This window comes from Oncorhynchus gorbuscha, linkage group LG16, assembly GCF_021184085.1.
Source record: "Oncorhynchus gorbuscha isolate QuinsamMale2020 ecotype Even-year linkage group LG16, OgorEven_v1.0, whole genome shotgun sequence".
Lineage (NCBI taxonomy): Eukaryota > Metazoa > Chordata > Actinopteri > Salmoniformes > Salmonidae > Oncorhynchus > Oncorhynchus gorbuscha.
The window spans coordinates 40,598,812-40,611,994 of NC_060188.1; the positions used below are offsets into that span (position 1 = coordinate 40,598,812).

Sequence of the window (13,183 nt, forward strand, 5' to 3'; positions counted from 1 at the left end):
TTGTATGGCAGTCCGTGGTGCCAACTGTTCACTGTCTAGCATCCTGGCTATTTTGAAGCAGTCTTTGAAGTGTAGTATTGGATCTGATTGGCTAATGGCTAGGTTTTCCCAGACTTGACCACTGTCAATTGACAGGTTTGAAAGAGGGAGCCTTTCAGCCACCATGTAAAAGCCAGCTATTAAAGAACAACTCCGCTCCTTTTAACACTTTGGTTGTTATTATGAAGTCTTTAATGATTCCTACACAGTTTTAGTGTAATTTTATGATTTCATGTCTATCGACTGTTTATTGATGAGCAAAACCAGAAATTGCTTGTCTGTAACTTTTTCCAAGTAGGATCCCTGAGATGATTAATACAATAAATTAAGGGCAGTCATTCTCAGCGATCAATATAACCCGTCTGTAGTTTTATGATCATATTGGAACTCCCTGATATATGTTGCTCTGGTTGTCTTTGTCTAATAACATCTGTAAATATTTTAAACAGATGCTCAAAAACGTATAGAATGATATCAGAGAGGAAGAGGCGAAGGGGTGAAGCGAGAGGGATATCTGGGCCCCAAACAGTTTTTTTCAGGTTTTTTCTTGGTGAGGGGTTTTTGTATGGAGGTCAATGAGAGACTGTCAAATTTGGTTAACAGAAAATATAATGGCTTATTTGTTATGTGAGGCTTAGTTGATCAAATAGAAGTTTCATAATGATTAGGTTGTTACGAGTGTAACACTTGATATCGGAGTTGTGCCTGGTCGTCACTGGTTACCATAGCCAAAAAGTAATAAATCCCGTCTAGTTCTACAATATTTCTTCTTAAAATTTGATTTTAAACCTAACCTTAATCACACTGTTAATCTAACCTTAACCTAATCTAACACAGTGTTAGGTACCTCAATGGACTGTAAAGGAAATCACTCTACAAACTATCATCAACATGCCCTTAAGGAGATCACAAATATTATGGACACATTAGAAATAGTGGATATTTGGAAACTAAAAAACCCTGACCTAGTGAGATATACGGTACATGGAGGATACTTGATCAAACTAGTCGTCTTGACTACTTTCTTGTCTCTTTCTTTCTTGCATCAAATGTTTAAAAAGTATTGATAGGAGACAGAATAAGATCAGATCACCATTTAACTTGAATCAAAGTCGACTGGAGGACAACTTGTTCTTAACTAAAACAAAATAATTTATAACAGACTTTCTCCAGTACAATATAGGTTCAGCAAATCCCCTTATTGCTTGGGATACCTTTAAATGTACACTACCAGTCAAAAGTTTTAGAAAACCTACTCATTCAAGGGTTTTTCTTTATTTGTACTATTTTCTACATAGTAGAATAATACTGAAGACATCAAAACTATGAAATAACACATATGGAAATGTAGTAACCATGTCACGTTCTGGCCTTTATTTCCTTTGTGGAGTGGGCAGTCTATGTTTGTTTTTCTATGATTTGGGGATTTCTATGTTTCGGCCTAGTATGGTTCTCAATCAGAGGCAGGTGTCATTAGTTGTCTCTGATTGAGAATCATACTTAGGTAGCCTGGGTTTCACTGTTTGTTTGTGGGTGTTTGTTTCCGTGTCTGTGTTTTTCACCACACGGGACTGTTTTGGGTTTCGTTCGTTCCACATTTATTGTTTTTGTATTTCGGTGTGTTCATGTGTAGTATTTCTTATTAAAAGAACCATGGACACTAGCCACGCAGCATATTGGTTCTCCGATCCTTCTCGCCTCTCCTCTTTGGAAGAAGAGGAGGAAATCCCTTACAAACCAAAAAAGTGTTAAACAAATATGTATATATAATATATTTTATATTTGAGATTCTTTAAATAGACACCCTTTGCCTTGATGACAGCATTGCACAATCTTTGAATTCTCTCAACCAGTTTCACCTGGAGTGCTTTTCCAACAGTCTTGAAGGAGTTCCCACATATGCTGAGCACTTGTTGGCTGCTTTTCCTTCACTCTGCGGTCTGACTCATCCCAAACCATCTCAATTTGGTTGAGGTCAGGGGATTGTGGAGGCCAGGTCATCTGATACAGCACTCCATCACTCTCCTTCTTGGTAAAATAGCCTGTACACAGCCTGGAGGTGTGTTGGATCATTGTCCTGTTGAAAAACAAATGATATTCCCACTAAGCCGAAACCAGATCAAATGGTGTATCGCTGCAGAAAGCTGTGGTAGCCATGCTGGTTAATTGTGCCTTGAATTCAAAATAAATCACAGACAGTGGCACCAGAAAAGCAACCCATACCGTTACACCTCCTCCTCCATGCTTTATGGTGGAAAGTACACATGCGGAGATCCTCTGTTCACCCACACCACGGCTCACAAAGAGACGGCGGTTGGAACCAAAAATCTTCAATTTGGACTCCAGGCCAAAGGATACATTTCCACCGGTCTAATGTCCATTGCTCGTATTTTCTCTCCCAAGCAAGTCTCTTCTTATTAGTGTCCTTTAGTAGTGGTTCCTTTGCAGCAATTTGACCCCCCCCCCTCCCCCCACCTTGTCACAACACAACTGATTGGCTCAAACACATTAAAGGAAAGAAATTCCACAAATTAACTTTTAAGAAGGCACACCTGTTAATTGAAATGAATTCTAGATGAGTACCTCATGAAACTGGCTGAGAGAATGCTAAGTGTGTGCAAAGCTGTCATCACGGCAAAGGGTGGCTATTTGAGAATCTCAATATAATATATATTTACATTTGTTTAACAACATGAAACATCTAAGAAACCAGACCTGGTATTCATAGCGGATTTTGAAAAGGCCTTTGATAAAGTAAGACTGGAGTTTATACATAAATGCCTGGATTTCTTTCAATTTGGGTGAGTCTCTTATTCAATGGGTAAAAGTAATGTATAGCAACCCCTCGTGTAAAATAGTAAAAAGCATCTATTTCTCAGAGAGTTTTGAACTGTCTAGAGGATTTAAACAAAGGTGTCCGCTGTCACCATATCTATTCATTACGGGCATCGAAATGCTAGCTATTTAAATCAGATCAAATAACAACAGAGGAATAGAAATCCAAGGCTTAAAAACAAAGGTGTCCATGTCTGCCAAAGACTCAAGTTTATATTAAGTCTGCAAGCTAGATCCTTGTTAGATGTCATTGAAGATCTAGATAACCTTTCTGGACTCTCTGGACAAAAACCTAATTATGATAAATCAAATAAAATCTAATTTTATTAGTCACATGCGCCAAAAACAACAGGTGTAGACCTTACAGTGAAATGCTTACTTACGAGCCCCTAACCGACAGTGTAGTTTAAAAAAATATGGATAAGAATAAGAGATAAAAGGAACAAGTAATTAATCTCTCTGGGATATGTGGGACGCTGGCCAAAATCCAGGGAAAATGCAGAGTGCCAAATTCAAATAAATTACTATAAAAATAAAACTTTAATTAAATCACACATGCAAGATAGCAAATTAAAGCTACACTTGTTGTGAATCCAGCCAACATGTCAGATTTCAAAAAGTATTTTCGGCGAAAGCAAACGATGCTATTATCTGACGATAGCACCTCCGTAAACAAAGAGAGAAAAGCATATTTCAACCCTGCAGGCGCGACACAAAACGCAGAAATACAAATTTATTTCATGCCTTACCTTTGACGAGCTTCTTTTGTTGGCACACCAATATGTCCCATAAACATCACAAATGGTCTTTTTGTTCGATTAATTCAGTCGATATATATCCCAAATTTATTTGGCGCGTTTGATCCAGAAAAGCACCAGTTCCAACATGCGCAACGTCACTACAAAATATCTCAAAAGTTACCTGTAAACTTTGCCAAAACATTTCAAACAACTTTTGTAATACAACTTTAGGTATTTTTTAAGTAAATAATCGATAAAACTTAAGACGGGATGCTCTGTGTTCAATACAGGAGGAAAACAAACTGTAGCTAGCTTTCTGGTCACGCGCCTCTATCTAACAGTACACGACAAGTGACCCTCGTTCTGAACAGGGTTACTTCTCCATTACAAAAAGGAAAAACCTCAACCAATTTCTAAAGACTGGTGACATCCAGTGGTAGGAACTGCAAGAAGGTCCCTTAGAAATCTGGATTCCTAATGAAAACCATTGAAAAGAGAGTGACCTCAAAAAACAAATCTGAATGGTTTTGTCTTCGGAGTTTCGCCTGCTAAATAAGTTATGTTATACTCACAGACATGTTTCAAACAGTTTTAGAAACTTTAGAGTGTTTTCTATCAAAATCTAATAATATGCATAATATGCATATCTTATATTCTGGGGATGAGTAGCAGGCAGTTGAATTTGGGCATGCATTTAATCCGGATGAGAAAATACTGCCCCCTGTCACCAAGAAGTTAAAGGGCAGCAGTAAAAAATAACAATATATACAGGGGGATGGTTAGTTGAGGTAGTTGAGGTAGTATGCACATGTAGGTAGAGTTAATTAAAGTGACTATGCATAGATGACAACGGAGAGTGGCAATGCAAATAGTTTGGGTAGCCATTTGACTAGATGTTCAGGAGTCTTATGGCTTGGGGGTAGAAGCTGTTAAGATGCCTCTTGGACCTAGATATGTGTACCATATTATGTATTGGATCTTTAAAAAACACAACTTTTACATTACCCTACAGTTTACCTGTAAAATGACATACTTGGTATTCATATCACAAAATATGTAAAGGAGCTCTCCACAATGAATTTCAATTAAAAAAAATGTAATAATACCAAGATCTTGCAACCATTTTCTATTTATGGAAAAATTACACAGATTAACTCCTCAGTCTAATCTCAGTTTACTCACTTACTTATGGCGCTGCCTACTCCCGATGATTTGTTTTTTCAAATAAAATATATCTGGGATGCTAAACCAGACATGATAAAGCGTACCTATCTATATAATGAATACTGTATGAACTGGGATCATTAAATATAAAATATAAAAATGGTTCTCAAGTAGATTAAGAAAAGCTCATACCTTGTTTAAAAATTGGCATTTTGCCTTTGTACAGATTGCCATATCTAATTTTTGATTAACTGAAAATGGCACCTTGTTCAAAGTATCTCTGTTTTACAAACAATGAAGAACTGGTTTAAATGTATATTTCAGCCCCCAGAAAAAATTGAACAAATATTACAACAAATATTATGGTTGAATTCAAATGTGCTGGTTGATAAAATAACTGTATTTATGGAAAATATATTTTAAGGGGTATTTTGATTTTAAATGATATTGTAAATTGGAATGGTAGAGTTATGTATTTCATGGAGCTATCGGAAATTGTATGGGAAGGTCTGCTCAATACAAGATTAGAACCAATGGATTACAGCACTAATCCAAAAATGAGGAGGCAGGTGGCAGAGGGAGGAGGTAGAGAACTGGTATGTTTGCCCAATATAAAGGATAAACACTGGCGGAGGAACAAAAATAGCATTCTTAGGAAAGTAAACCAGTTTCATTTGACCAGGATGTTGAAAGCTGTGCCATACAGATTGCAAAATAGCTGAGGAGAGATTGTTTATTTACCAATTCCATGGCACAGTGTGTATGAGTTGATATATAAAACAACGCAAAACTCAAGACTTTGTGCTTTTCATCAAAAATTATTGTACAGAATTCTTGCCACCAACAAAATATTGAATATTTGGGGCATACAATCATCGCATCTCTACAGATTTTGCTGCGAGACTGTTTGTTCTGGTATTGCCCTAAGGTAGCCTGTTTCTGGTCTAGGGTTTAGGAATGGCTGAAAAACCATAACATTAATGTAAAATTAACCCTATAAATAGCATTGCTGGGAGATCTGGAGAGACCTGGTCAGTCAATTACTAATATACTAATACTCTTAGTAAAAGTATTTACAGTGGAGCAAAAAAGTATTTAGTCAGCCACCAATTGTGCAAGTTCTCCCACTTAAAAAAATGGGAGAGACCTGTAATTTTCATCATTAGGTACACTTAAACTATGACAGACAAAATGAGAAACAAAAATCCAGAAAATCACATTGTAGGATTTTTAATTAATTTAATTTGCAAATTATGGTGGAAAATAAGTATTTGGTCAATAACAAAAGTTTATCTCAATACTTTATTATATACCCTTTGTTGGCAATGAAGAGGTCAAACGTTTTCTGTAAGTCTTCACAAGGTTTTCACACACTGTTGCTGGTATTTTGGCCCATTCCTCCATGCAGATCTCCTCTAGAGCAGTGATGTTTTGGGGCTGTTGCTGGGCAACACAGACTTTCAACTCCCTCCAAAGATTTTCTATGGGGTTGAGATCTGGAGACTGGCTAGGCCACTCCAGGACCTTGAAATGCTTCTTACGAAGCCACTCCTTCATTTTCATGCTGAAAGACCCAGCCACGTTTCATCTTCAATGCCCTTGTTTTCAATCAAAATCTCACAATACATGGCCCCATTCATTCTTTCCTTTACACGGATCAGTCGTCCTGGTCCCTTAGCAGAAAAATAGCCCGAAAGCATGATGTTTCCACACCCATGCTTCACAGTAAGAATGGTGTTCTTTGGATGCAACTCAGCATTCTTTGTCCTGCAAACACGACGAGTTGAGTTTTTACCAAAAAGTTATATTCTGGTTTCATCTGACCACATGACATTCTCCCAATCTTCTTCTGGATCATCCAAATGCTCTTTAGCAAACTTCAGACGGGCCTGGACATGTACTAGCTTAAGCAGGGGGAGTCCCTGGCGGCGTAGTGTGTTACTGATGAATTGTGGTATCCTCGTAGTTAGCACTGAGGCAGCCTCTGCCGAGGACTCCCCACTCCCCCAGCTGTCTCCCCGTTTCGCTACAATGGCCGATCCGTCTGTTAGCCATAGTAGTCTTCCTTTTGAACAGCAGAAAGAACTGCTTATGTTACAGCTAGAGCATGATCGTGTTAAGCTAGAGTATGATCGTGTTAAGCTAGAGTATGATTGTACTAAGCTAGAAGAGCATGATCGCGTTAAGCTAGAGTATGATTGTACTAAGATAGAAGAGTATGATCGTGTTAAGCTAGAGTATGATTGTACTAAGATAGAAGAGCATGATCGCGTTAAGCTAGAGTATGATTGTACTAGGATAGAAGAGCATGATCGCATTAAGCTAGAGTATGATTGTACTAAGATAGAAGAGCATGATCGCGTTAAGATAGAGTATGATTGTACTAAGCTAGAAGAGCATGATCGTGTTAAGCTAGAGTATGATTGTACTAAGCTAGAAGAGCATGATCGCGTTAAGCTAGAGTATGATTATACTAAGCTATAAGAGCATGATCGTGTTAAGCTAGAGTATGATTGTACTAAGATAGAAGAGCATGATCGCGTTAAGCTAGAGTATGATTGTACTAAGATAGAAGAGCATGATCGCGTTAAGCTAGAGTATGATTGTACTAAGCTAGAAGAGTATGATCGTGTTAAGCTAGAGTATGATTGTACTAAGATAGAAGAGCATGATCGCGTTAAGATAGAGTATGATTGTACTAAGCTAGAAGAGCATGATCGCGTTAAGCTAGAGTATGATTGTACTAAGCTAGAAGAGCATGATCGTGTTAAGTATGAAAAGGAATTGGAATTTAAACTGGATTTGGAGCGTTGAAATCAAGCTGCCACAAGAGCGGCTGGAATTGGTTAGGGATGGAAAGCTCTCGGGGGAGTTTGCTTAGGGAAGGTGACCCTGATTTACCTAGGGGTCGCTCCTCTCTCGGTCATGCCCCGGACACTTCAAATCAAATCTAATTTTATTTGTCACATACACATGGTTAGCAGATGTTAATGCGAGTGTAGCGAAATGCTTGTGCTTCTAGTTCCGACAATGCAGTGATAACCAACAAGTAATCTAACTAACAATTCCAAAACTACTGTCTTATACACAGTGTAAGGGGATAAAGAATATGTACATAAGGATATATGAATGAGTGATGGTACAGGGCAGCATACAGTAGATGGTATCAAGTACAGTATATACATATGAGATGAGTATGTAGACAAAGTAAACAAAGTGGCATAGTTAAAGAGGCTAGTGATACATGTATTACATAAGGATGCAGTCGATGATATAGAGTACAGTATATACGTATGCATATGAGATGAATAATGTAGGGTAAGTAACATTATATAAGGTAGCTTTGTTTAAAGTGGCTAGTGATATATTTACATCATTTCCCATCAATTCCCATTATTAAAGTGGCTGGAGTTGGGTCAGTGTCAATGACAGTGTGTTGGCAGCAGCCACTCAATGTTAGTGGTGGCTGTTTAACAGTCTGATGGCCTTGAGATAGAAGCTGTTTTTCAGTCTCTCGGTCCCAGCTTTGATGCACCTGTACTGACCTCGCCTTCTGGATGATAGCGGGGTGAACAGGCAGCGGCTCGGGTGGTTGATGCCCTTGATGATCTTTATGGCCTTCCTGTAACATCGGGTGGTGTAGGTGTCCTGGAGGGCAGGTAGTTTGCCCCCGGTGATATTGTTGGAAACGTTTTTGTTGTTTTTTGAGGGTGTTGCTGAAACTAGTTGGCCTGATTCTGATTCTGCGTTTTAATGTTGCAGTGTGTGTTGACTGGTAAGGTGCAGGAAGCATATTCAACTCTTAGTGTAGCCGACAGAATCAGCTATACTAAGGTTAAAATGGCTGTGTTACAGATTTACAAATTGGTTCCTGAGGCTTACCGCCAACAATTTAGAACTTTAAAAAGGGCTGATAAACAGACTCATGTTGAGTTTACGGTTTAATCGCTGGTGTTCTGCCTCTACAGTTAAGACTTTCCAGGGGCTGTGTGATCTGATTATCCTAGAGCAATTTAAGGATACAATCCCTGATTCAATAGCCACGTATATTAACAAACAAAAAGTGATGACTGTCTCTGAAGCTGCGGTTTCGGGCGGACAAGTATGTTTTGACTCACAAAAGTGGCTTTGCAGAGCCAAGAGTAAGTGGGAGCGTTCAGAGAGATTTGGTTTTTGCCCACGAGACACTCTGGTTCACAGGCAGAGTTTCATTCATCTAGGGTTGAGCCTGGCTCCTGAGGCTCCTGTGGTAGTAAAGCTGGTTTCTGTCAAGAGTGGCAAGACTGTTCTCAGGGCTAAAGGTAAATGTAATACTCGCACTGTCCCACATCCGTTCTCTCCTTTCACTCAGTCTCATGCCCAGGTACATGTGAAAGTCCCAATTGACCCAGATTATTTGCCTTTCATTACAGAGGGTTTTGTGTCTCTGTTAGGAAGTAACAACCCAGTGCCAGTGAAGATCCCGAGGGACACGGGTGCCTCTGAGTCGTTTGTGTTAGAGTCTTTGTTACCCTTCCCTGATGAGACTGATTCGGGGAACAGTGTTTTAATTCGGGGAATTGGGTTGAACACTGTCAGTTCCCTTCCATAAACTGATGTTGGATTCTGAACTGGTGAAAGGCGAAGTTGTTGTAGGGGTGTGTCCTTCCATTGCCTGTTGAGGATATCGACGTTATCCTTGGGAATAACTTGGCTGGAGAGTGTGTATGGCCCGTTGTGTCTCCGCCTCTAGTGGTTTCCACTAAGCCGTCGTTTGTAAGGATTCCCGATGAGAGCACACAGAGTGTTCTCTGCGCAAGCGGTGACTCATCCCATGAGCCTGGGCGACCTGGTCACTGCGCCGGGTAACAATAATGTTCTAAAGAAATATGTCACTACTTTCCCTGTTATCTCGTTATCAGTGCTCCACTCCAATCTAATCAAGGAGCAGTTGGTTGACCCCAGAATATAATCATTGCATGTCCAAATTTTGCTTGCCGAAACAGTTGGGAATTGGTGCCCATGGCTATTTTCTCCAGGATGATGTCCTGATGAGAAAATTGGTGCCACGTAGTAGTTGTTTTGTGGGGGAGGCTATTAGTCAGGTTGCTGTACCAGTTAACTTTCGTGAGTTGGTGTTGAAAACTTCCCACGATGATGTTGCTGGACATCTGGGCATAAGGAAAACCTGCAATTGCATACTGAGACATTTTTTGGCCTAGGTTAAAGAGGGATGTTTCTGCGTTCATCAAAACCTGTCACACCTGTCAATTAACGGGTAAACCTAATCAAGCTATTAAGCCGGTACTGCGGTTTCCTCTTCCCGTAGTCAGCCAGCCTTTTGAGTATCTGATTGTTGACTGTGTTAGCCATCTCGCTCTAAGAATGGTAGTAGTTAACTGCTCACTGTGATGTGTCAGACTACTAGGTTCCCTGCTGCCTATCCTCTCCGGTCTATCACGACTAAGTCTGTGCTAAAAGCTTTGACTCAGTTTATCTCGCTGTTTGGAATCCCTAAGGTTATTCAGAGTTTCCTGTTTGGTCACGTTCTCCAACAGCACCATATTAAAACACAATTTGGCTAGCGCCTATCACGCACAGAGTCAAGGAGCGCTGGAGCGTTTCCATCAAACAGTTACGTCTTTGTTGAGAGCTTATTGTATGAAGATGGATGAGGATTGGGAGGAGGGGTTGCCATGGTTACTGTTAGCTGCCAGGGAGGTTTCACAGGAGAGCACAGGTTTCGGTCCAAACGACATAGTGTGTGTGGGCTTCTAGCAGTGCTCCAGGATGGTCCCTGTTATCTTTTGTGTGTGATTTCCAGTCACGCCGGTGAGATGGCATGACAGCGGAGGATGAAAGGAATATTTGATCGGCGAGCTGAGTCTCGTCATTTTAGTCCAGATGACCAGGTTCTTGCTCTGCCAAATGTTGGTTCTCTTTTTCAAGGTCCATATACGGTTGTGCACCAGTGTACTAGGCAAAACTATCTAGTTGCCACTCTGGGAATGGAAGAAAGCTCACCAACTGTGCCATGTAAATCTACTAAAACCCGATTATGCACGTTCCTCTGGGGCCGAACAGTGGGAGTCCGCAGAGGACGTTAAACCGGTTCTTTTGGCCGGTACTGATACATCGCTGGGTTCTTCTGTTTGTCATGCTGTGTCCGTGCATGTTGAGGAGGAAGTCCCTGGTCCTAACGATTGCGTACTGCAGAGTAGATTGAAAAATTCAGAGTCACTGGATGTTTTGGATAGCCTTCTCGGTCCAGTCATGAATATACACGGCTGTGACGATAAACAAAGACAATTCTCTAGGGAGGTAATGCGGTCGGCACTTGATTGTGAGGTATTCTAGTTTGGGTGAACAAAAGGACTTGAGTTCCTGTACGTTACCAGAATCACACCATGAGTAGCTAATCATGAAACATACTCCTCCACCTTTCTTCTTCCCGGAGAGAACTTTATTGCTATCCACACGATGTATGGACGGGGACAGTATATCCGGAGTGAGCTATGATCTGTGACACAGAGTATGCTACAGTCCCTGATGTCTCTCTGGAAGGAGATCCTCGCCCTGAGCTTGTCTACTATATTGTCCAGGGACTGAACATTAGCAAGTAATATACTCTGAAGTGGTGGATGGTGTGCACGCCTCCTGAGTTGGACTAAAAGTCCACTCCGAATATGCCAGCGGCGTCTTGGAGCAGCCTCTGGCATAAGTTCAATCTCCTCGGAATGCACAAACAAGTGATCCAACTCAGGAAAGTCGTATTCCTGGTCGAAATGCTGGTGAGTTACCACCTCTCTGATATTCAAAAGTTATTTCTAGCTATATTTAATAATGCAAAGAAAGTTCTGGGCTAATAACGTGATTTTTAAAAATACTGCCTGAAACAAGGTGGCCATGTCAATCGGTGCCATCTAGCTCCTCCTCAGATTTACATGAACACAAGTTACATCAATGAGGGATCATAGCTTTCACCTGAATTCAAGGAAAGAACCGGTGTCCTTAATGTTTTGTACACTCAGTGTATATCTGGAGAAGAGTGTAAAACAATTTCTAGAGTGTTGAAAGTTTCCAAGAGCACAGTGGTCTCCATCATTGGGAAATGGAAAAAATATGAAACTACCCAGACTCTGCCTAAAGCTGGCCGTCCGACCAAACTTAGCAACCGGGAAAGAAGGACCTTGGTCAGGGAAGTGACCAAGAACCCAATGACCACTCTGACAGAACTAGAGTTCCTTAGTTGTCCTTCTGGCAGGTTCTCCAATGTCAGCTGTCTCTACAGCACTTCACCAATCTGGGTGTCCAGATGGAAATCACATGACATCCGTTTGTGGCTCAAAATGTATGTCTCATTCAATCTGCCGTGTCCACCTCCTATTCTGAGCAAGGGAGAGTGAGACTTGTGGTCAGACTCGCTCAATGTCATTGACAAAACAGAAAAGTGTCAAATAATCTTTTCACAAACATCCTTTCTGAATTTAAAAGTAATCCTAGTAATCATCAGAAGTATCTGTAATATGGTTACAATACCTTAGCCTGTAACGTAATGGACTACAATTGCAGTATTTTTTAAATCAGAGAGGACGCACACGTGCCATGTGTGGGTACCTGTAGTATGTGTAGGTTGAATGTGCCAGAGGCTGTCTTTATGAACACATCTCACATCTCCCAGTGAGCAATATTACTTGTGTCTACCCTTGGGAGATTTCACAAGGCAAGATCAAATTCCATCAAACATGTCTTCTATCATCACTTGAATTGGTATTATGTCAGACTGTTAAACAGCCATCACTAGCACAGAGCAGCTGCTGCCTACATACAAACTTGAATTCATTGGCCTCTTTAATAAACGGAACACTAGTCACTTTAATAATGATTACATATCTTGCATTACTCATCTCATATGTATATACTGTATTCTATACTATCTATTGCATCTTATCCTATGCCTCTCTGACATTGCTCATCCATATATTTATATATTCTTATTGCATCCCTTACTTCGCTTTGTGTGTATTAGGTACTTGTTGTGGAATTGTTAGATATTGCTGCACTGTCGAAACTAGAAGCACAAGCATTTCACTACACTCGTAATAACATCTGCTAACCATGTGTATGTGACCAATAAAATGTTATTTTGATGTCAACGCAGAGAATCCCCCTTGTCTGGTGAGGAGAAGGAGAAAGAAAGATAGAAAGAGAGGAGGCTGAAGGAAGAAAAAGAGAGGAGGGGGAAAAAAGAGAGCATGTGTGTGTGTGTGTGTGTGTGTGTGTGTGTGTGTGTGTGTGTGTGTGTGTGTGTGTGTGTGTGTGTGTGTGTGTGTGTGTGTGTGTGTGTGTGTGTGTGTGTGTGTGTGCGTGTGCGTGTGCGTGTGCGTGTGTGTGTGTGCTTGTGCGTGTTTGTGCATATGTGCTTA

The 13,183-nt window shown here is 40.5% G+C and overlaps 1 protein-coding gene across 3 annotated transcripts in view; it reads right to left on the bottom strand.

Moving 5' to 3' along the window:
* The window catches only part of LOC123999143 (rho GTPase-activating protein 26-like), a 125,189-nt gene that overhangs the window by 17,013 nt on the left and 94,993 nt on the right, over positions 1 to 13,183 (bottom strand). The gene's annotated exons all lie outside the window — the stretch shown is intronic.